Source organism: Pyrgilauda ruficollis, unplaced genomic scaffold (genome assembly GCF_017590135.1).
Source record: "Pyrgilauda ruficollis isolate IOZ18807 unplaced genomic scaffold, ASM1759013v1 scaffold90, whole genome shotgun sequence".
In the NCBI taxonomy this organism is placed as follows: domain Eukaryota; kingdom Metazoa; phylum Chordata; class Aves; order Passeriformes; family Passeridae; genus Pyrgilauda; species Pyrgilauda ruficollis.
Window position 1 is genome coordinate 1,011,312 of NW_024531044.1, and position 24,266 is coordinate 1,035,577.

Genomic DNA, 24,266 nt, shown 5'->3' on the forward strand with positions numbered 1-24,266 from the left:
ATTCTATTTTTTTTTAAGTTTTACCTAGTCATCACTTATAATATAAAGGAATTGTGGCTCATATCCCAAAGGAAATAAATAAAAGACTCTAACACATCCTGTGGTGGCAGAAGACTCTGAAGCTCTTTTAGTTTTCTTCCTGGCAAACAATATTCATGGATATTTTAAAATAAACAAAAAATTGCTTTTCTTAAACTTGACTTTCATGCTACAGCAGATGAAGGAATTTTGAATTCAGCAGTGGCAGAAAATTATTAACAGGTTATCCTTTTTTCCATCATGAGCAAGAGCTCTTGGTACTGTCTCTCAGTCTGTTCTATGTGGGAGAACAACATTTCACACTTTCATGATTTCTTCTCATTTCTTTTCCTGTCCAGAATGACAGGACCACTCTTGTGAAATGCTACTGACTCATTAGAAATCAGTCAGTACATTGTTTGAATATGAAGTTGGGAAAAATGGAGCAAGATATTGTTTAATAGTTAGGTGCAGAAGAATTTTATTTTTATTTTAATTGTCCAAGGAAAAAGGAAAGATTTTATTAGGAAAGATAATTTTTATCACATATTTGACAAACCAATGGTGGGATAACTCTGGGAAACGTGAAAGCATTGCAAAACTGCACAAGTAGAAGTGCTGAAAAGCTGCATTTGGGAGCTCTCAGCTCCCAGATATGTGGTCATCAGTAACTCAAAATGAAGAACTCATAAGAGCTTAGAGAACATTTTTACTGTTTAGCCTTCCTGTACCAGGGCTGGTCTTCAGCCCATGTGTCTGGTCACAAATGTGTTATTAAACTGCCTTTTCTCCTGATGGCCATCTTTATGCTCTACTGGGGGCTAAACATACACATCACACACAATAGGAAAATTAGCCTTAATTGCTCCATCAGTAAGAAATCAAGAAAAAGCTGATGTTCCTTCAATCCTGTCCTTCAATCCTGAACAGAAAAGTTTTCCTATCTTGAATCCAACATAGCCTCAGACTCCAGTCCCAGTAGTGCCCTTATAAGCAACTTCCTCCCAGAACCCAAAGACCTGGGGCTCCAGTGAGCTGCATGGAGGCTGGTGGGAGTAAAGTCACCCAACACTGACCTGGCCACAAGCCTCCACTTTTGTTCTCAGCTAATGAAAACATTCTTGGCAAATGCTTTTGCTTTGGATCACTTTGGTCACTGGTCCAAGAATTCAAATTCAAGTGGCACAATATGAATGCCCCAGCCATTGCTCTTAATTATGGCCCTGCTTCCAAAAAACAATCATTAAAGGCCTAGGGTCCTATTCTGTTTTTTCTGGCTGGAGTGTCCTGTTGGCCAGCCAGCTTTGAACACTTCAGTTTCTTCAGAAAATTGTATCAAATTTCTCAATGAGTGCACTCTTCAGCACTGTTAGTTTCCTTTGTTGTAGCAGTAGTAGTAGTAGTAGTAGAGCTTTTAGTGGAGGTTATTCCAGGAGAAAGTGGAGGTTATTCCAGCAGAAAGGGCAATTTGGCAAACTGTGTTTTCTTTTTCTCTGAGTGACCTTATTCTACTAGCATGAGCAAAGGCAACTCTGGATTGGCAGTGAAAAGAGTAGTTTTTTCTTCAGAACGTTCTTTCTAACCCACAGTGTAAAAAATACTTGTTCTGTTCTTTCTATGCCTCAGTTTACTTCAACTATAAAATGGAAGTGATAATTTCTGTTGTAAAATACTTACATCTGTGAATTGAAAGCATTACTGAAGAACTAATTGCTGTTATGCTTAAACATTCCAGCATTGCGATTAAATGATTTTTATGCCTTGATAATTATATTTCAGTAGGGAAGAGTGGGCAACCATCCATCAAAGTCCCTGGCTGCGACTGAAATCTTAAGCTGACAGAAATTTTGTGGTGCAGTCATTGATAACCATGGTTTTGAATAGCTCTGAAACAAAGCTGTGAAAAATTCACAGTCTCTTCAGACTGACGTTATTTATAGCACACCCCAGTATGAGGCAAATTTCAGTCACGTACAGCTTGTTTAAAAGCAGAGTAAATTTTTATCAGTCTCTAGAATGCTAACAGATGAAAGACTGTGTTCAAATCTTTAGACCTTATACAGTAGACAGGATTGCAAGGCTAATTGGTGCTGCTGGCATTCCGTGTCAAGGTTAATATGAAATAAAGCTGGTCTAGAAAATTATTATTTATTGTTTTGTACAGATGGATTTAATTTGTAACTTGGAAGTTTCACAAAGCATCTGTAGTAGCCAGAGGAAAGTAAAAGGAGTAGAATAAATAGGAAGTGCAATAGGTACATAGCATGGTTTTAGAAAAATCTCTATTTCAGGCAGCTTCACTTTAAGGACAGCTTCTGAAGTCTGTATTTGGCATTCCTTCTTACTAAATCAATGTTGAGCAAGGGCTCCATGATTTTGCTGAAAATTAGGCAAGAGCTGTTTGTTCCAGGCTTACATGGAACAGAGCCTCATTTTACAACTTCTTCATTTCGTGCCGCAGGGATTTTAGAAGGGCAAAAATACCAGTAAATGAGGAGTTGCAAAATGTTGACCAAGGAGTAGTCATATCTTGACCTGACCACAATGTGGCTAAGCCAGGCACAATGTCCCAGAAGCCCAACTTCCATTCATGCACATGTACACTGCTGTCCCTTCCTGTGGCATGACAACATCTGAGCTCCCAAATCATCCAGAAAGCACTTTTGCTGACCTTGATTTTCTCGTGGCAGAATAACTCCTGACAGTCTCTTTGGTGAGCTGTAGGGTATGGTTTGGCTCCCCAGAGGATCAGCCAGTGACAGCAGCAGCCAAACCAGGCTTTGCACGCTGGTGCAAAGTAAAAGACAATCAGTAAAAAGACAACACGCTGTTCTTGTAAATCATTGCCACTGCAATGTGGAGTGAGGCTGACTTCAGTGTGGCTACATTCCCAGGGAAGGAGTGCTGATATGTATTCTGTAACTTCTACAAAACTGCACCTCTGTGCAATAACTAATGAGTGAGTCAGGCTTGGACTTAGTCATTGTAACTAGAACCACTGTGTTGCTGAAACTTAGGAAACCTCTTGTCCAGTGGTGTTTAAATTACTCCATAAAGCATCTAAGTTCCCAAGATATTGAAGCATCTAAGTTCACAAGATATAGAAGAGGGAGATCTGGACGCCTAAAAATAGTATTCATCATGTCTAGCACTCAAAGTTTCAGCTGGCAAACATAAAATGCCTGAGAGGAAAAAGTTCTGTTTATTCATCTCCTCTCCCCACCTTGCCCACTGGCAGTTCTGTGGTAGGTACTTATGTTAAACAAGGATTCAGTGCCAAAAGCTATTTCCAGATTCCAGGTAACAGCTTCATACATTTCCAAAGAAATGACTGGCTCACTTTCTTTCAAAAGCCACAATCAGTTCATCCTACTCTTTGCAAACTAATGTGCTGGTTTAAACATTTCCCTCCCCAGTCTGAAGCACTGTGAATTGCACCTCCTGCTCCCCTGCACAGCAGGTGATGGGTACGTGTTGTTTGTGCCCTTTATCCTGCATATGAGCCACCCTGAATTGCAGGGCTGAAAGCTCCACGGTGGGAGCTTCTGCAAGCCTGCAAACAGAGGAAAAATCATCTGAGCAGAGTTGAAAGCCCACATCTTCATTCTTATCAGGAATGTCCTATCCACAACCTTTAGCCTCACTTGTGCATTGAAGCCTTGTTTGGTTCACATGGGCTATTAATATGGGCAGCATGTAACTCTTAAGCATTATCTTAGGTGAAATAAGATTTTTTTTTTTTTGCTGTGCTTTATGTGTGAGCATTTGTCATTCTATGCCTCTGACTAACTTTAACAAGAGTTGAGGGATTCAGATTGAGAGAAGAATTAAACTTCTTCCAATTAATGACATCAATGCAGCTCCTGGCTCATTTTCAAAAAGCACTTTTCTGTGCTACATAGTAGCACTGCATGGAGAAATAAGGACAATCTTTACTCCTCAAGTTCAGCTGACTGCCCTCAATACTCCCTGGAAATGAGCTGGATAATCTATCTCAAGAAAGAGTGCATGAAATAATAGCTGCTACAGGCAGGAAAACTATAAAAATTATTTATTTCTCTAGTAATAACCCTGGTTGATTAAAGGAAAAATTAAAAAAAAAAGAAGCCAGAAAAAAACCCCAACCTCTGTACAATAAGTGGCTCACATTGTGCATTACTTTAATTTCATTTCACATTTAGATACCCATATGCATTTACTGTTTTGCTGGGAGGGTTTAAATACCCTGAGCTAATTATAGGACAATATTTTCCAAGTTACAAGGGTTAAATTGAAAGCACAGCTAATGAGATACTATTCCTGGCTATTAAACTGAAAGAAAAAGGGTCTATTTAATTATAAAGTATGTAAAAAAAGCATAATCATCTTGTAATGTAACAGCTCTCATCTGGATTATTATTTTGGTACACATTTGTAAACACTGCCTGGCACATTATTGAATTGTTTAATAGTTATGTGAATGTAGTTATTCTACAGAATAACAATATTGACACTGAGCTGATTCCCTTTTAATTTTACCAATAATATTTAATATTGAGTAGATATATTTTTTCCTTTCTCAGGAATAGAAAATAACAAAATATAAAGGAGATGGGAAAGACAGGAGGAACTATTAATCTTGTCTGCCAATACCTCAGTATGTTTTTTGTAGTAATTTGAAATAGTATTTAATTTCACTTTAAAAACCTGTGAAGTGTACCGTAGCTTGCAATCCTCAGCAACCCATAAGATAACTGAAAAGTAAATTATGGATCTTTTTTCATTATTCTAACTCAGTTACAAAACCATTTATAGTACAAATTGTTCTTCCAGAATCACTTGATAGTAAAACTCACACTTCTATCAAACTGAAATGTGAACAACTTTAAAAACTTATTGTTGCCAGAGCTGCTTGGATGTCACTTACTGGGAAGTTTTTAGTCCTCTATCTTCACAGCATCCACATTTCTGCTAATTCTTTGTCTTCCTTCAGCTGTCAAGAGCTGCTGGGGCTTGTCAAGTGGCTCTGGCTGCACCCTGTGCAAGGCGTCTGTGCACGGCAGGTGAGCTGGGGCTCAGGTGTGAGCCAGCTGAGGTGAGCCAGGGGAGGTGAAGTGAGGTGATTTCTTTAATCTGGGGTGACCTGCAGGTACCACACGGTTAAAGGAGAGGCACAAGTCACCTGAGCACTTTGGAGCACATCACTCAGCCACTGTGTAGGTTCTCTGGCAGATTGCTGGGGAATTCTTGCTGTGCCAGCTGTCAGCAGCTAAGTTGGAGATGTTTATGCCTATGGGTTTACGGACTAGTTTGTGAACTTAATTGCATACCTAATAAAGGTGTTTCTTGTACTTCCTGAGCACATTGGACTTCTGTCAAATAAGTCAAGCTTTTGACTAGAGGGAAGTTGAACACATCTTCACATCTCTCAGGAGATCAAAGACAGAGTAAAATATATATATTATGGCTGTACTGAGGCACTATATTTCAATTCAAGAGGGTGAAGTGTCTTAACTGTCTGTCTCCTGGATTTAGGAACTGAGGTTTTATTAAACTAGATGTTCTAGAAGTAATTGCCAACTGTCATTAACTCTCTGTTAGCAGTTTTTTGTCATAGAATTTCCTTGCATTTATTACGAAAAGAGAATGGAAATACAAAAAAGTAATTGTTCATAGTTGTGTCATTTTCCTGTAATTGGAGGAAGTAGTCTCACCAGATACAACTTGAAGCCACTATTCCTCTCATTGGAGTGGAACAGGGAAAAGGGCCATAACTTCTTATACATAATTGCTCAAATACATGCTGGGAGGAATTATAAATATTTGGACAATTATTTGTAGCATTATCTGAAAGTCAAGGGTGTGAAAAAGAACTGATGTCTTTCTGTCCTTCTGTCTTCCACCATCCCCTGAAGCACACAGATCTTCCTATTGCTGTTTTCCAGTTGACTTGCATCGAATTCTTCTCTTATTAAGTGTCTAATTATCATTTTAGAAGCTAATGACATACAAGATCTTGCTCCTTCATGTCTGAGGCTCTTTGATGCTGTCCACAATTGTCACTTGCAGCAGCTGACTACTCACTTGGAGGTGGGTAATTTTTTGATCCTCTTGTCTGAACTTGCACATAGAGAAAGGAAAACCTTTCCCCAAAGAACTGCTCTATGAACAGGAACACGAGGACATGGAACTCCAGAGGGGCAAGCCTCTGTGTTCATGTGGGGAGACTGGAAGAAGAACTAGCTATCACTAGATTCAGTTCAGGCTTTTCAAATCCCACTTTATGCAAGGGAGAATGAGGATGCCTAGGATTTCCTAATAGCTGCCTCATTTGAAAAAAAAAAAAAAAAGTGCTTTTTTATGGAAGAACAAGAAATAGAACAAGTTGCAACATGTTCCTCATCCTTTCCGTTACAAGGCAAAGGAGAATACATGGTTAATATTTCCACTTGCAATCCTTTTACCTATTGTATTTCCCACTTGTTTAATTAGTGCTTCTTACTTTTTTTCCTTAATTTCTCCCAGTCATTTCCTGATGTCTGAACTGTCTCTCATCTTCTTGCATCTTTTCCCTCTAACCTTGCCCACAGGTTTTCATCTTTTTGTGTGTGATTTCCATCTTGAAAACATTTGCATGTGGATTGTAGTTTCTTTCTGAGAATAATTTTTATGCTCCACAGTGATAACATTTCCCCATGAATAAAAGAAAAAAAAAAAAAAGGCTTTGCTGGAGGCACAGAATATGCCTACACTGAGCAAGTGTCATGTCCAGACCTAACAGATGTGTCTCTGTGCAGCCAAACAGAACCAAGGACCTTATACTGGCACTGAAAGTATTCTGGGGCTTTTACTTTGGGTTAGTTCTAGTCTGACTGCGCAGCTTAAATACTTGTCAGCTGCTAAAGTGTATTCTGTGTTCTCCTGCAGTGCATCTTCCATGTTGGGTTCACCCAAAGGAGCAGTTTGCACACCCCGAGACCCTTGGGACTGCAAACCAGAGCGCAGTGCGGGGAGGAGGAGGAGGGCACTGCAAGGGCACATTCCTGTCCAAGTTAAAACACTCATGTAGCTGCACCTCTACTGAGGCTAGATTCTCTCCCTTCCACCTTCTCCCCTCAACTGTGCTTTAGATGGGCCTGACAGGGCTTGCTCCCATTCAGTGAATATCACACATCCAGGGAGCACCCAGTTCTTAGGGAGAAGGAGAACATACCTGTCCTGGCTATTATGGCAGTGAAGGCTCAGTGTAATATGCCTTGTTTTGCCTAGTCTTGTTTCTGTACGGAAATGTGATTTGATTATTTTTTGCCCGTATAATTTTTAGTTTGGCTCATTTCATTAAAGTAGAGAAAAGCACTTACCTGGAAATCATGGAATCATAATTATTTTTTACCACATTCTTAAATAAGTTGTTTCATTCAATTAGATAAAGACATTAAAACCATTTATAAATATAGATTCTATTTCAATAGCACTAAGACACATTTTGATTACAAAATAACAATTATTATCATTTATTATGGTCAGAAAAAATGTTTTTCAAAATATACCATATTTTTGCATTTTTTAATAATTGTATATTCCCTAAAATTTTGCATTCCCCTTGTAATTATGAGAGTTTTCTTCAGGTCTGACTTTCTCCCTGTAGCTTTTTGATTGATGTCACTGGCTTCCAAAAAGTCTTCCCAATGAGACAGATATATTTCTGAGAAAATGTGAGCATTTTAAGATAAAGTAAAAAAAAAAAAAAAAAAGATTCATTACAAAGTCAGACACAGTAATGCATGTGAGGGGACTTCTGGGACCACTGTTCCTACTTTCATGCTTTTGAAGACATGAACATATTTTAGGAATAACTTTTTCCCTAAACCAATTCTGTAGTATATCTAGTACAGCTTTTTGTTCCTACTACTGCCATTGGAAAACTGATCAAAAATCTCACTTATGTCTGGGTGAATTATTTTTTAATAATTTATACCCAGTTTTTCAGAGGTCACATTGTTCTTCCCAACCTGATATTGAATTGATTGATATATAAGTGGAAAACTTTGTTATTTTCTTGCAGCCTTTCAGTCTTCATTTTGTCAGAATAACATAGCAAACATCACCAAATGAGGAAGAAGTCACTGCATCATTCTAGCAGCACAAGTGCTTACCTATCTTAGAAGATTTAACTTGGGATCTCATTTACCACTTTCTCAGGAACAGCTTGTTGATGACATACTCATTTTGTTAATAAATGGATCTCCATGTTTTTCCTTGGTCATATCTAGCTGATGAATGCCTACTTTATAACTGTGATGCTTTTTAATGAGTCCCTAAGAAAAGTTGCAGGCTGGACTATTGAACTTCATTTATTACTGTGGTCCTTGACACCCTCCTGCTATTCACCCTCCCTGATACTAATCATTAACTCACCTATTTCTTAGGCACTGAACCCTTTGATGTTTCTTCTTTTGGCACCACCCATGGGCATCCCTTTCTTTTAAACAATAATATCCTTTTAAAAATTGCTTATAGGTGTAGAAATACACTTTTTTAAATCCCCTATTTCATCAGAGAAAGCTGTCAGAAAAATATGGCATAGGCAAACCTTAGTAAATCCATGTTACAGCTGTTATGATTTTTCCATTTATCTTTAGCTACAAATCTATCCAAACTACCTCCAGGTTTGATCTTGTAGCTCAGTGTACAACTTTCCCTTATTTAAATATTTAGTTCTAACTTGCTGTCCTCCAGTTATTCAGTACTAATCACAAAAACTTTAAAAAAATATTAAAAATATTTGCTATGAGATCAGACAAATTTGCTACAAATTCTGGAAGATTTTCACACATTGATGTACTAGGATGCTTGATTTCTGATTTTAATACAATAATTTCTATTTCCATGTCAATTTTTATACTTCCATTTACATTAAACCTTTAGTCCTCTGATTCCACATTCAGCAGAAATATGAATGTTAAAAATTGTGGTAACGTTAATTTACTTTTTTCAGTCACACCTTGATGCCTCGCTGCATCTCCCAATACTTACTGCATAAGAAATAATTTTTTAAGTGCCTTCTCTTACTTATTTTCTCCTTTTTCAGCTGCAGTTTTTAACTGGGTTTGTTTCCTGAAAGTTGTTATGCTCTTTCATGCCTCATCTTTAAAATATTCTTTTCTTTACAGAGCAGTCCTTATTCTAGTCTGGTTTGGTTTTGATTTTGCATTTCTTGTACAATCTCTGCTTATTCTTAAGTATTTTCTATGTTTTGGAAAAGTTAGTCTTCTATACAGGGGTAGGAGTTCTAGGATTTTGTACCTTTAATAGAGAGAATTCCCAAGCTTACACTACAGTAAAGTCTATATGCTCATCAATGCAGCTGCCTTTATTAACTGGATAACTTAATTGTCCTTTTGAAATTGAGAACCTTATTTATAACCATACCCATGAGGTTTTCTTCATTTAATTTAAGTAAATCAGACCAGGACTGACTAATAACTAATAACTTTCTGTGAAAATCTCCAAAGATCAGGAGCTTAGAAAAGGTAAAGCTGAAATAATCCTACTGTCATCTTTGTGTTTATTTGATAGTTATTTTTTGTAAAGAAAATTACTCAGAAATCGTTGGGGCCTTTTATTTTTAGCACCATTTTTCTTTCTCACTATACTTGAAAAGAGAAGTCATTCAGGCTACAATTCCAAATATAATTTAATGACTTTATACATTATTCAAGTTCATCATTAGATTTAGAGGCACAGAACTTGTGCTACAGCACTCTCTGGGAATGATGCTGACACAGGCAGACTTTGCTCTCTTCTCAGTGTGTGTGGTTATATTCATATGTCATTAGTCTACCTTAAAGTCAATGTAAGAATGTGAATACATTGATCTACCAAGCCTTGCTTTAGTTACAGCTTTCCTGAGAAACACATACCCTTAAATACCTCTGTTTTAGTCATGTTTCCTTTTCAACAATGTCTTTCTTGTCCTATAATATTTGCTGTCAGTCCTTTTTTCAGTATTTCAAGTTTCTCTATTACATTCTACAAACATTTCCATTATTTCCAGTTTCTCAAGTAGGTAAGGTTGGCCTTTCTGCCAATGATTGTTGCCTCAGATGAATACTTTTACAGCATTAATAGTGTTGTTTGGGTTTGATATTTGTTCTCTAGTTTTTTGCATTCTTTTATAAAAAGCCAGGATGTTGACCACCTTCATTGCATAAATTAATGGAAAACTCTTTGAAATGGAGTTTATAATCTATTTGAAACACACGCAGAGTTTGACAGGGAGGCTGTAGAAAGTGAATAGACCCGAGAATCTGGACATATGAGATACCTGATCTATGTATCTGCTTGCTGCACTCTGTGCTTTAGCACACATGCTCTAAAACACAGCAGACAGAGCAATGTTAGAGAATAAAAGTGATATCAAATTCTAGAGACACAATCTGCTACTGTAGCCAGCCCAGCGCCCAGAGCATGGTGAGATATATTCACTTTGTCCTCTGCTTCACTCAGTGGTGAAATACAAGAGGCTACTATGGCAACATCACATGGTACATTTGTTATCTCTGAACGAGAATGTGTTGAAGGAAGTAGCAGATCAGTATGCCATGTGTGCTTTCATTTTCTGGAATGTTTTCAAGGGAAAACATCTGTTCAGATATTTTCCCCAGGATTATGGCTTCAGTTAACAAAAATGTGAAGAGGAAGGGATGCAGTTCCCTCTCACACTGCACTCTTTTCTCCTATAAAATTAGGCTTTTTTCCTAAGAAGGTATAGCTCTTGTATCCTATACCATGCTGCTTTTCCTGTGCAGAATGTATTATTTGTGTCTTCACTAGTTTCCTTAAATGAGTAAAAAACTAAATATTCCTTTGAACGCTTGTGTAAGGATATTGTGAGTAGGTGGGAATGGAAGGTATGGCTGGGAGGTTAGCCAAAATCTTTCTGTACTAGCTGCAAGCATTGCTTTAAGATGTGCAAAACAAAAAAAAAAAAATCCTACTCTTTTCATAGAAAAGATAATCTGTGGTTAAAATATAAGAATTCTGGAATTTGAGAAATATGTATTCCATTCTTGGCATGGCTACTCAGGTGTCATCTCTGATGCTAGACATGTTCTTTAATATCTGTATGGTTCAGATCTTCTCAATATGATATCCACATTCTTGGTTTTGGATGCTGAACTCCCTGGATTCCTTTCATTTAACTTCAGACATCTGCAGTATAGACATTTACATTTGAACAAGCTGTCTAGGCTTCCTTTATAGTGAATGGAAAAATGTAGAGACTTTGGATGCCATTCATCTGGACAGTTTTAGACATCTCAGTTAGACTAAGACAAATTGCAAGAAAAAGTCCCTTTTTCTTTCCTCTGATGAAGTCACAAGCAGAAATTAAAGATAGTGTATATTAAAATTGGGACAAACAAGTACTACCTTTGCAAAGAGAGTATTATCTGTTTGTGTGTGTTAGTGAAGTAGTTTTGTTGATGTGCCCCTTTGTTACCTCTGTAGTTTCTGTGTGATACTTAAACTCCAGCTACAACCAAACAGTAAACTGTAGGAGGCCCCAGTGTTCTTTCTTAGTTAGAGATCAAGGCAAATTTCTGTCAGACATACAGATGAGAAAACTGATCTAGAGAAAGAAAAAAAAAGAATGTTGGTCATAATCTCAATATTAAAGTTTTTTTAAGTACTAAAAAAAAACCCTTTTCATTACTTTTCATACATAAAATGTACGTACTTTTCATACATTACTTTTCAGACATAAAATGTCTCTTTTTTTTAATTGTTATTTGAGATTATATCTGTATCAATGGCCAAGTATTTTAAAAGTAGAAAAAAACTAGCACATTTTTCTTTACTAGAATATGCCTGTTATTGGCAACTGAAATGTCTTCTGCTGCAAAAGGTTTTCAATTTCATGCCAGGATGTTTGGTTGAAATGCAATTGAGAGAATCTGACTGCCAGGGAAGGAAAGTTCAATTAATTTCTTCATTGATGGGCACACACTGCTCTGAGATGTTCTAGTGTTTAAGATGCCCTGATGGGGCAGGCAGCCAGTACCACACAGGACCTGTGAGAACTCCTGATATTTGGGAGAGCATTTTGAAACCAGATGGAACACACTAGACATGTAAAATGGGGCTGAGATTCCCCAGAATGCACAACTGAGCTGGGCACACAGAGCAGGGAGAGTCACACAGGAGTGTGACACTAAGCATTGCTTTTGAAATGCTTGAGTAAAGTAATTAGAGTCCCTAAAAGCCAGACTTATATTGTCAGAGTCTTATTCAGAAGAGAAAGCCAGGTTAGGGGTTCTGAATTGCCTTATCTAGGTTTTATATCTGTCAAGTATCTCTAGCAAGTTAAAAGGGCAAGATCTGGAAATCCTGCCCTTTGAAAACAAAGTTAGGATATGACTCATTTTTCACTTCCACTAAAATCAATGGGGAGAGCTGCTTCTAACATATATTATACAAAGCTTATATAGGCACAGGAAGACATTCTAGAAGTTCTTTTATTGTTTCTGTGTCTAAGGTTAAGGTGACATCATTCCATACCTACGCTAGTAAGAACTGTCTCACAAACAAAACCTCACCAAATAAGTAAAGGAACTCAATCTGAGGTGAATAGAGGACAACCTTAGGAGAAACTGTATTCATTTCTTCTTTTAGTCAGAAGTTAAAATGTCATCCAGATGAAAAACGCAAAGTTCTTTGATAACTTAATAAGTGTGAGATACATTAAACACTTTCTTGCAGAGTTCTGTCACAGATATCTGATAACAAAGGCCAGTTTTGTGAAGATTTGTAACTTATTTTCAGGCTTCAGGTTTTACTTGCAATTTGCATCTCAGGTTAATCACATCCCTGCACAACTACAAGATGTTTGATGTCTTTAACTGAAGTAACTGAAATAGAAGTAATGAGCAGAACCAAAAGCATACATTAATTTCCAAGACTTTAGCTAGAACGGTTTACAGAATGTTTCTTCATGTCAACTGCATTGACTTGAAAGGCTTTGTAATGTAAAGGATTTATGAAGAAGACAAAGAAATTATCATCTAAAACACATACAGTCAGTTTAATAGTAACTAGGGCAGGAGACAGTGAAATAAACCCAAAATAATAAATAATAGAAATACAAGTAGAAAAACATCTTAAAGGAAAAAAAATATAAACCAGAAGAGTAAGAAAAAATAGAGCAGCTCTACCTTTGGCTATGTTCTCAGAGTACTTAAGATGTCACAGCACAAGACCCAAGATTTTCCATTAATGTATAAGCTAAAGGCACTTACTGTGCCTAAAGGAGATAAAGAGATCTTAAATGTTTCTACTGTTTCTACTAGGAGGGTCCACTGCCCTCACAGCAGCAGATGCTGCTCTGACTTCTCTCTTTGGGACAGTAGCAGCTAAGTTTGCCTTTCTGGCGCAGGAAAAGCTGGAAATGGGACTGTGGCTGTTTTGTCACTGTCAATAATCCACTTCCTTCAATGACTGCCTGCTTTGCCTCTGCACAGAGTCAGTCCTAGTGGGGGGATTTAGTTGAGTCTCAGTACAGGAAATACTTTAAAAGTCCCTTGTTAGCCCTCTGCCTTTGATGTCAGTCTCAGAATTCGTACCTTTCCTGAGGACCATTGCATGCTGCTGCATATTAAAAGCTTACCTTTCTGTCTGACTGTGAATATCTGCAGGATCAGAACTTTTCCTGGTAAAAGGGGAAATTTTTGCATCATTTTTGCATCATTTTTACATCATTTTACATATTATGCATTGAAAGAAACAGGAAAGATTTGCTGATGGCAGCCAGGCTTGTGCTACCTTACCTTCTGCAAAGCTTTTGGAGTGGTTGACATAGAGAGATTCAATGCAGACTGAAGTTTTCATTTCAGACAGAATATTGTGAACCAGGTGAAAATTGGGAAGGAGCCTAGACAGAAACAGCATGATCTGCCTGAAAAAAAAATTTAAAATTTTTCTCTGTAACTCATGCTCATTCAGTTCTATAGATGGACTGCATAGCCTATAATAGACTTCTGTTATGGGACATGTAAAAATATCCCTGACGACAGATGGACCTTGAGTCAATGAAGGCTAATTACATTTTACAATTCTACAGACATGTAAATTTGTTAGGATGAAGAAAGGATTTTGGAACCATGTGAAGTATTTTTATTGAGTCCAGATTTTATATAGCAAGCTGATGAATTATCAGGCTTATGTCAAAGTTAATATTATGATTGTTTTCTTCCCTGAGAAAATCACTTTCTTCCTAACTTGGCATTAGTATAGCACATTGGATACTATGTACCATTTATGTAATGATGTGCAGCTCTTGGAAATGAAGCATTATCACATCACATTTCTCAGCTTCCATTTCTGTGGAGGTAATACTGTGTATATGCCATATTTAGCTTCTATTAGTTTGACAAGAATAAGTGTCTGGCATTGAAAAAATTATCAGGCCATAAGAAATGGCCTTACGGGTCAGATGAGTAGAAACTGAGTGTTGTGCTTCTGACAGTGGCAATATGAAATGCTGTTTTGGGAGAGCACATGAGCCTGCTCACACTCTGTAGTCCAACTCTCATCAAAATTTGTTTATAAGGAAGGGAGAAGACACATCTCTGCTTAGCCCTGACATCACTGATTTATGAATCTGGTGTTCATGAGTTTATCTAATCTACTTTGAACCTGCTAAAACTGTCTCTCTTGCAACTTCCCATTCCATATGTTTCAGAATTTTAACTAGCTATTGCATGAAGAAATACCTTCCAGATAAAGGTTCTGCATGCTATCAGGACTTTGCAGGAGTATATTATATGCCTTCCAGCCTTTTCCTCTTGAAACAAAAATGTTCCAACCTTTCTAATGATTTCTTGTAAAATAGCTCTTCCATTACTTACTCTTCTCTACACTCTCTCTAATTCCACCATGTCCTTCTTGAGATCACAAACCCACAGAGGGCACTGAGAGGTAGGTGCACAAAAGGTTTTATGTATGTGCAAAATGATGGCATTTGGGTGGCCTTCTCCCAAAGATGTCTGATGTCTTGATGGCAATTTCTAGCCCCAGCCAAAGACATTGTGAGATCCTCCTGTTGTTTCTTGTCGTTGGCATTAATATTTTCAGCTATCTAAAAATCATAATCAAATCTCCACACTTGATGATGTCACAGCTCATTTCCTTTTTCAGGTCATTGATGAGGAAGTTGAGTAAAACAGGCTCTAGAACCAGCCCCTAAGGTACAATACTGCCAATTCTTCTCTATCCTGAAAATGAAATATTGTCTTATGCCTTCATCCTATTCTTTAATTCACTTTCAGTCCTGAAAAGAACCCTGTTCTCATGGCAAATACGTGTTCTAATTAAGGGGTTTTTTTAACAGATTTGTGTAAAAAAAAAAAGCTCTGAAATTTCAAATGCATATTATCCACATTATTTCCCTTACAAATGGACACCCTCATTCTGATTGTATGTTCTGAAAAGCTTACAATCTAAAGAAAGGCATAACTGTATCTGTTACCTTAAGAAGCTGAAACACAATGCTTTTCCTTAAAAATTTCCTATTTGCTCATTTGTGGCTCAGTAGGGCCTAATAATTATAGTAAGCTCCTCAAGGCAGAGGCAGACTTTGTGCTCTGTTCCTACAGAACCAAAGCTCCAATTCAGAGCTGAGACCCTTGGGAAAGCAGCAGCAAAACAACAACATCTAGATTTCATGTTAATTTTTTTGTCAATTATCTCAAACCATCCATCATTTCCCTTTCCAGGTAAGGAAAACCAAAGAGGGAAAGGCACTCAATGAAAGAAACAGCAGTTAAATCCAGGTCATGTCCAAATCCTAGCTGTACTACACTGGACTGTCTCCAAAGCCAAGGGATCCTAAATGCAAAGATGCATTAGCATTTTGTCAATCTTTCCTCTCTCTTTCCATTAGCAGTGAGCAGAATTAAATCCTGCACCTGACAAAAGGAGATACTCCACTCCAAATACAGTGGAAATTCAGGTTTATATGCACTCCAGATTATTTTTTTTCTCTTATTTTTTTTTTTCAGGTCAAGCTCATCTCATATCTCTAAGATATTTTTTCCTACTTAACAGTTTCCAAATCTTTACATTTTCCCCATCTTCAAGCTTTGTGTTGGCAAGTCTTCCAACCCCCAACACTGAACCAACTTTTGTCTGCTTCACACTTAATCAGCATTCCTTTATTAAAAAGCTATTAATTAGCTTCTCAGTGGTCCAATCTACTGACTATTGTGATAATTGTAAGACTTTTAGAGCTTTCCCCCCACACACTTTGTTGACAGACTGTTGGACTTAGAAACAGCACCACAAGGAATGCAGGCTCATCTTTGTTTCAACATACTTAAGGTGCTTTTATCTGTAGGTTTGCCTTGAACAAAATCCTGTTCAAATTGTATTAAGCCTCAGATAAACCTCTCTTTCAGATTATGGCTTCCAACTGAACTCCTGTGCACTGAAGAGAGGGCACCAAATTCTTGATTGTTTCAAGAAAACCTTTTTGAGTAATCCCTTGAGCTTGCCTACAGGGCTTGGATTTCCTAATGGATGCTTTGATGACAGGAGATAAGAGCCAAAGGTACCTTTATTCTCTTAGAAATTGCTCCAAACAAACAACCTCAATGATTAAAGCTAATAGAAATACCTGGAAGATTGATAGTTTGCAAAGCACTGCTGAGTGAATGAATAACTTCCCCTTTAGTTCCAAAAGCTAATATTTGTCCACATTTGCTGCCTTTTAAGAAAGTGCAACGAGGGGTTTTTTTTGTATGAAGAGTGTTGATCAGGAACAAACAGACACCATTGAGCTGTTATTTGAATTTTAAACAAAGCCTTCCTACTTCAGTTATGGAGGCAGCTTTCTGCATGGCCCCATTTATAATAATTCAAACATGGCACGGGGAGGGTCGCTAGAGTAAAGTACATATAAGTGTGAACATGATACTCTTGTAAAAGTCTTTAATGATGTGAATGGGCAGTGCACCATGGTATTCTATACAGGGGTTTTAAATTGCACAAAGGTCCCGTAAAACTTCTATATCTGTTCCCAAGCAATACACCTATCAGAGGGTTGAACAAATGGAAACCAAACTCTGCAGCAAATAAAAGTCTTAAATTTACAATGCTGGATTACAAAATGGTGTCTCTCAACAGCAGCCCTGACTTATTTCATGTTCTGATGAAATCATTACTTGCGAATGCCAAGAAATTCAGCTGTAAACTTTTGGCAATAAGTAGACTTTCCTTGGAACTGCTGGTTTTGAAAACATCTGTAAGTAAGGAATCCACTGCAGAACCAATAAAAGGGGCTGAATCCCAAAACTTTCACTAACACCTCATAACGCAGGCAGTGCTGTGAGTGCCACCAAGCCCTGCTCCCTGGTATGTGGGTTATGCACATACCAGAGTTCATTTCCAAAATGGAGGGTTTATGACTCCCAGTGTCACAGAGCGTGCAGTGGGGGAGTGTATCACATAACAAAGTAATCTAACAATAGAGCTGAAAAGAGTTGAACATTTGTTTTTTAAAGTCATGCAGCCCAGGGTGGGTGGTTCTGGTATTGAAAATTCCTCAGGTTTCTTTAATACAACATGAGTTAAACCTTAGAAAGAGCTACTCTGAGTGAGTGTTTTAAAGAAATTCTCATTTTATAACCACATTGAGGAAGGATTTGAATTAATCTCATTTTCCTTAAAAGACAGTGGAGTATGGAGTCAGGAGTCACAGAAGACAGAAGGTTTGAGGGTGAGGAGGGTATGGGTATGTTTTGACAGTTGAAAAAGAGATTATGGGCTGCTGTTGCCGCAGAGCAGCAGTTCCCTTAGCCCAGGTCACCACTGGCCTGTGGAGTTCAGCTAAAAGGACCTACTGAAATGGAAATAGAAGTGTGAAGTAAGACTTCAAATTATATTTGATTCTCTGCTCTGGATTGAGCCTTCAGCAGCTTTAAATGTTCCTTCTCCAGAGTCAGCCTTGGGAAAGAATTTTGGTACAAAGACACAGACACGTTTAATTTAACTTTTCCTCTCCTTGTCCCCCATTCTCCCAAACTACTTTGATACATCCCATGGTCCCCTCAGAGGATGAGGGTTCCCAGACATGGTAAGATTTTGTTCTCTGACCAGAGCTGCTCTGACTACACCTGAAATTTTGTGACCAAATCCTTACTCTGTCCTCTGCATTGTGGGGAAGGAAGAGGCTGCCTGTCCACTCTTCTCTCTCATTCTTGCCTGGTCCCTCACAAACCATAAATCCCCTGTGACTGAAAACAGTGCAGTTTGTTCACTGATGCCTACCCAGCAGGAGGGGAGCCACAGTTCTTCCTGCCCCCAACACCAGTGTTTGGCAGAGAGATGAATTAAATCTTTTTTTTCAATACTGTTTTTACCTTTTAATTAAATGATGAAAAAAATATTAAAGATCTTATTGAAGGAAGTCAAAATAATTATTTTGTATTATTTTTGACAATTGGATTGATGACCTCACTGCATGGTAATTTAATACTTTTCTCTGTAACAGCCCTGATTTCATGCTGAGGGACACAACTGCGCTTCTTTTTGAGTACACTCCAAGGCAATTAGCAATAGGACAAGGGGCAATGGCCTCAGGTGTCAGAGGAGGTTCAGCTTGGATTTTGGGAAAAAATTTCATCACTGAAGGAGTGGTTTTGCACTGGAACAGGCTGCCCAGAAAAGCAGTGGAATCACCATTCCTGGATGTTTTCAAAAATGAGAGGATGTGGCACTTTATGACACGATTTAGTGGGCTTGGTAGCATTTGGTCAAATGTTGGACTTGATGATTTTCGGGTCTTTTCCAGCCCTAATGGTTCTAAGATTCTGTGATAATTTACAGCTTACAGGAGTTCATGTTTAGATAATCTCTCTCCTACACTGATATGTCTTCCACAGAATAGGTTTTATGACTGAGCAACACCATCAACTTGACAGCATCTGAGGTTGCCTGGATTTGTGGCATGATGACAGCTTAGATGAACAACTAAATATATTGCCTTTCACAACCCATTAGAAGACTAGGGTGCAGAACTCTGATCAGTCTGAAAAGCTTTTGGGAGCACAGCACATCAGGCCAGACTGGAGGCAGGAAGGGTGGGTGTAGAATGGGAATGACATCAGTGCAGGTTTTGGGGAGCTCTAGGCTCAGTACAGAAGTGCTTTCCCATGTGTTATACTAAAACATGGCAAATCCTCGCCTTTGAAGGACACTCAGCATGACAAAGCAAATCTCTCTGCTCTGAATTTATTCTCCTTTAAAGGCTTGTGCAGGAAGAGTCTGAAGTAAAACTTGTGGTGGTCTTTCAATCTGGCACTGGGTCATACCATGTCAATCTGACTCACTTCATCCCCAGCAGGGAAAAAACAAAAGTCTGTCATATATAGTTTTCAGTAACTAAGAATTCCAGAAGTAATCCTAATATATGTAGCATGCACTCTTCAGTGATGGAGAAATATTAAAATTTCATTTGTCTGAAAAGACTTTACTGTGATATGCTTTAACTTGTGCTTTCTGTTTCTTTCCAGTCTCCTGTTTTCTTTTCACTCCAGTAGTGAACCAAGATCAGCCACACTGACCCACTGCCAATATTTCCTAATTCTCCTTAATGAGGACAACCTCCCTGCAAAATCTGATCCTGGAAAGCCAAATAATTTGTGAGTATGAGAAAGATTAGATTAGTATTTTAAAACTGTTATTAGTGATCTAAAATACAAACAAATATGGTTTCTCACCCCAGATGCTATGAATGGTCTGTGTGTTTTTTAAAGCCTGCATTTTAAAGCACCTTAATTCTAAGTGAGATGAAAACTTCCTTATAAAGAAAAAAGTTGAAAAACAAAAACTCAAAACAAGTCATTTTTTAACATACTTCACTACGTAAATAAACAGAAAAATACAGATGTCATGTCGCATTAATATTAACTGCTACTTGTTTGAAAGTAATTATTCAATTCTATTTCATAATACATTTTCAGATTTTAGCATTCTCTTTCACAAAAATCAAGAAGCAAAACTGCTTGTGATTCCTCAGAAACATGATAGCGAAATCATTCAACATTCCAAAAAAGCACACCAAAGATGAGAGAAAGAGCTATATTCTGAAATAATCAATAACTTCCTGGGTTTTACCCTTCTAAAGCTGGTAGGTGAAATCCTTGACCAGTTCCAAGTGTAATGCTGATTTCCTTCATCAGGAAGAAATGTAAACACTGATTTCCTTCACCAGGGCACTGTGTCTGAAACAATTGTCTTGCTGGTTCTTTTGGGAGCAGACAAAGAGAATCTTTTCTGAAGCAGGTTTGTAAAAATAGCATATTCTAGACACCAACAAAACCAGAACTGCTCTCTTGCTGAGCTTGGGAAAGTCCTGGAAGGATCCTGTGGAGTTTGGAATCCCCTAATCAGAGCAGAGCTCTGCAGCCCTTTGAAGGCCCTGGCCCATATTTGTGATGATGGTGGTGGAGTCCCACTCCCTCTGGGCACACACATCCACTCTCCCCCAAGGACAGAAAGAAGAATAAAGGTGGAATTTAATGTTCCTTGATATGACAGATACCTTTGCAGTGGTGCTTGTCCACACATACAGAGAATATCTTCACTTCTCTCTGGCTAGTCATGTTCCTAGAGAACTGCCACAAGTACATTGCAGAAGGTGGTTGGGAAGAAATTATATCAATAGATCTGTGCTATCCTGTTATGGGAATTTTTGACAAAAAAATCCATCATAAAGAGAAGGCATGAGAGGTCAATAATAAAAGAAAAAGGGGCTTTCCAAGTTTATTGTCATTATTCGAATGGATGAGTGGGGGTGCATTAAATTCTCAGCTTTTGAGACCATTGATGTCAGCCCTTGGGAGCTGGGCTAGGCCACTGCTGAGGGTGCTTGAAAAATCCCACCTACGAGTCAAACAAACTATATTAGTCTAGTGACCTGTGTTTGAACCCACTTGCCTTTTTAAAATAAACCCCTGTACAAATCCCAAAAGAAGCATGTGGTTAGTTCACATCATGGACTAATAATAGCTTACATCATCTTATTTTTTAAATTAGTCCATTTTTGAATTATGGCAATGTCAGAAATAGTGTTGGAAAATTCCAAAGTCTACCAATCCTATCTTAAAAGTGACCAATATTTTTTTTTTTTAACGCATTTAAAATTAACAAAAAGAAAAAAAAATCCCAACCTCTAAAACTACCATCTTTGTCTGCCAACTTTCAGCCTGGAACACATTTTTACAGCACTTATAATCCCCTGAACAAACCAGGTTTATACTGGAAGTGCTGACAGACCTTTAGCTATTCCAGTTATCTTAAAAGCTCAGCTGTATTTATTTTTCATTATATTTAAATATAATTGGTTGAGGTTTAAGTCTAGTTCAATTTGAATATCAGTTAAATATCAGTTCTTGGAAATGAGTCCTTTCTTGGGTGTCTTTTGGGGCTATTACGCATATAATTTTGGGATTGCTTTTAGATTTTTCTCTACTACCTCATTCGTGTGGTTTTGCTTTTAATTCAAAGTGCAAGAGGAAAAATAAGCATTCTTATGGAGCATATGGTACTCAACTGTGGTTTGAATCCCAGTGTGAGGAATTCCACTAGAAGTTTCACACATTCTGTTCTGGTCTCAATTAAAAAGTATTGGAGCTGGCCTGGCACTTCAGTGGAAAAGCTATGTGCTCATGTGCATGGATCCTTGATGCTTTCCTGAACTTCTTTGGATTAATCTGGCTGGGGGCAAGAGGAAAATGGTCAAGGTATAAAACAACTGTGGAAAGCCAGAACTGTTTTTGTCAGGATTTGCTGGTGGTCTAGCTGTGGGATCAGTTTAAATATGAGGTGTCTGTGCTCTCCAGATTGATATATACTTTTTTCCTGGACAAAATATGACCAAGATGGAAGACCTTTGAAATTGAGAAGTACGAAACAAGAAATATAAACTCAGTAAAACAATTTTGAAATAGCAAATCTAGCCAATTGTTGTCTCAGAGGGAAAAAATATTCTGAAGTGAGAAATGTAGGATTTGAATTTTAACTATTATCATACATAAAGGGGGATGGCAGTGGAGATGAAGTCATAGTTATTAATGTTATCACTGGTGTTAAGTAAAAGTTAGAAGTGTAAATTTAAGGAGAGATGAGAACAATATTTTTATATCATTTAGAGGTACCATTTCAATTACTTAATCCAATATTTTTCATAATACAGGATAAAGAACCACAGTAGCACTTTTCTAACTGAAATATTGACCTTTTTTTTAAAGACTGATATTTTTCTAAAATATGTCATTTAGGCAGGAAGTCTTAAAGAGATGGATAATCCATTGGGGAATTTGTCCCAGTTGCTGTCCTTCTGGTAAAAAGATTATTTCGATTTTTAAAATCTTTTTATGTATTTCTCTGCATGATTTTAGTCTTCAGCACCTCTGTCCCTTATGATTGCATGATTAGTGATTATATGCGATTATCATTTGGTTTGCTAACTTACTAATTTATAAAGTAAATATACTAGACTACTTAAATCTCCTGTGTCACAGATATTTTTCAAAACCTTGAATAATTTCTCAGGGCAAGGACTAAGGTGACTTTCTTAGCCATATTATTGCATTGGAGGTTCATGTAGATTGGGTTTTCCAAATGATTTGTAAAGCCCTCTGCTCTCAAAGACACAATTTCACGTTTTATGGTTGCGGTACCTTCCCTTGCTCTTTGAACATGAATCTTCCACTTGCCTGTACCATGTTAGGAAACATGCTCAGCTGCACCCACCCTGTCAAGGAACCTAGATAGTGTGAAATAGAATGGGGTTTAGTGATCAATTTTTGAATTATCAGCAATAATTGAATAGAATACTTTCTTTCAGATAATTTGAAAAATATTGAATTTCAACTCAATTAGGAACAAATCTCTATAGGAACTAACATTTTCATGATTACCCATTCACAGTTAAATTAAAATATATGTGTCTACAATTTCACTTTCCTTCATATGATTAGGTTTTGGGCTGAATTTTATGTCATAGAATGTGAAAGGTTTAAAAATATTAAAAATCAATATTAACAGAGTTATTTAAAAGAAAAAATCCCATTTTTCACTTCTAAGTGTCTGATAAAAAACTTCCAGGGAAAGAGATTCCTTCTACTCTCCTTTTCTTACCTCTGCCAGTGATGAGAAACTTAGAGGGTCTCTTAGTACGACCCACTGTGTCAATTTCTGAAGTCTTATGGATGGGAACTTGTTACTTAACCTGTGATGAAATCTCTTGCACTTCAATTTATCAATGAAACACATACTGTGCCTGACAGACAGACAGAAACAGGCACAGCTGTTTCCTGGTAATCACCAAGGTTCTCTAATGGAGTTCAGGAAGGGTTGACACAGACACAAAACTATTGCAAATCACCATCTACGAGTCTGTAACCAGAGAATTTAAGCCTGGGCATGTGATACATACTGTGCAACTGATCAGAATGCAAAATCAAGTAAAAATACAGAGCTCCCAGCGTACAATTTGTGCTTGGTACAGGAAAATACACCACTTCAAAGCTAGTCAATAATACATAATGCAATTACTTACAGCACTTGCTATCACTTTTTTATCAAGAAGAAGAAAACAAACAGAGGTAAAAGAGGAAAGAAAATAAAAGTATGCGGAAAATGAAAATAAAGAATGAAAAAACTGGTTTTAAGGCAGGATGAGTCTGTTTTGCATCTACTCTGCTTACATCAGCCAGTTAGCAGCCACACAAGCAGAGAATTTAAGCAATTAACAGAGTCCACTTTCGTTATGTTTGTGTTCTGCTCATTAACACACCCAAGATTTTGCCTGTGACCTTTGTGATTTGCAGTGACAGTTCTGCTGGGAAAGTAAAAAATTAGCCTGGGTCTTAGCAGCCAGGAGCCCATCTTAGATGGTAGTCACTTTTTCATCCCTACAGGAGCTTGAACCACATCAGCTCTGGGAAAACAGAGGAAGATCCATGAGAGAAGCAGGTGGTTGGGCTGATCCAGCAAGCAGATTTCTGGGCTGGGTGGTGATAGGAGCTGCGTCTGGCTCACCACCTCATGCCTTGAGAGGCTGCCTAGAACAGAGGCTAGACAGCGTTAAAGGAATAAAGTAGGTATTTATTAAAAAAGACATTCAAAGGGTACACCCTGGGCAATACAAGAGCCTGGCCATGGCAACACCAAAGATGGACAACAGGTCACGAGTTTTCACACTTTTA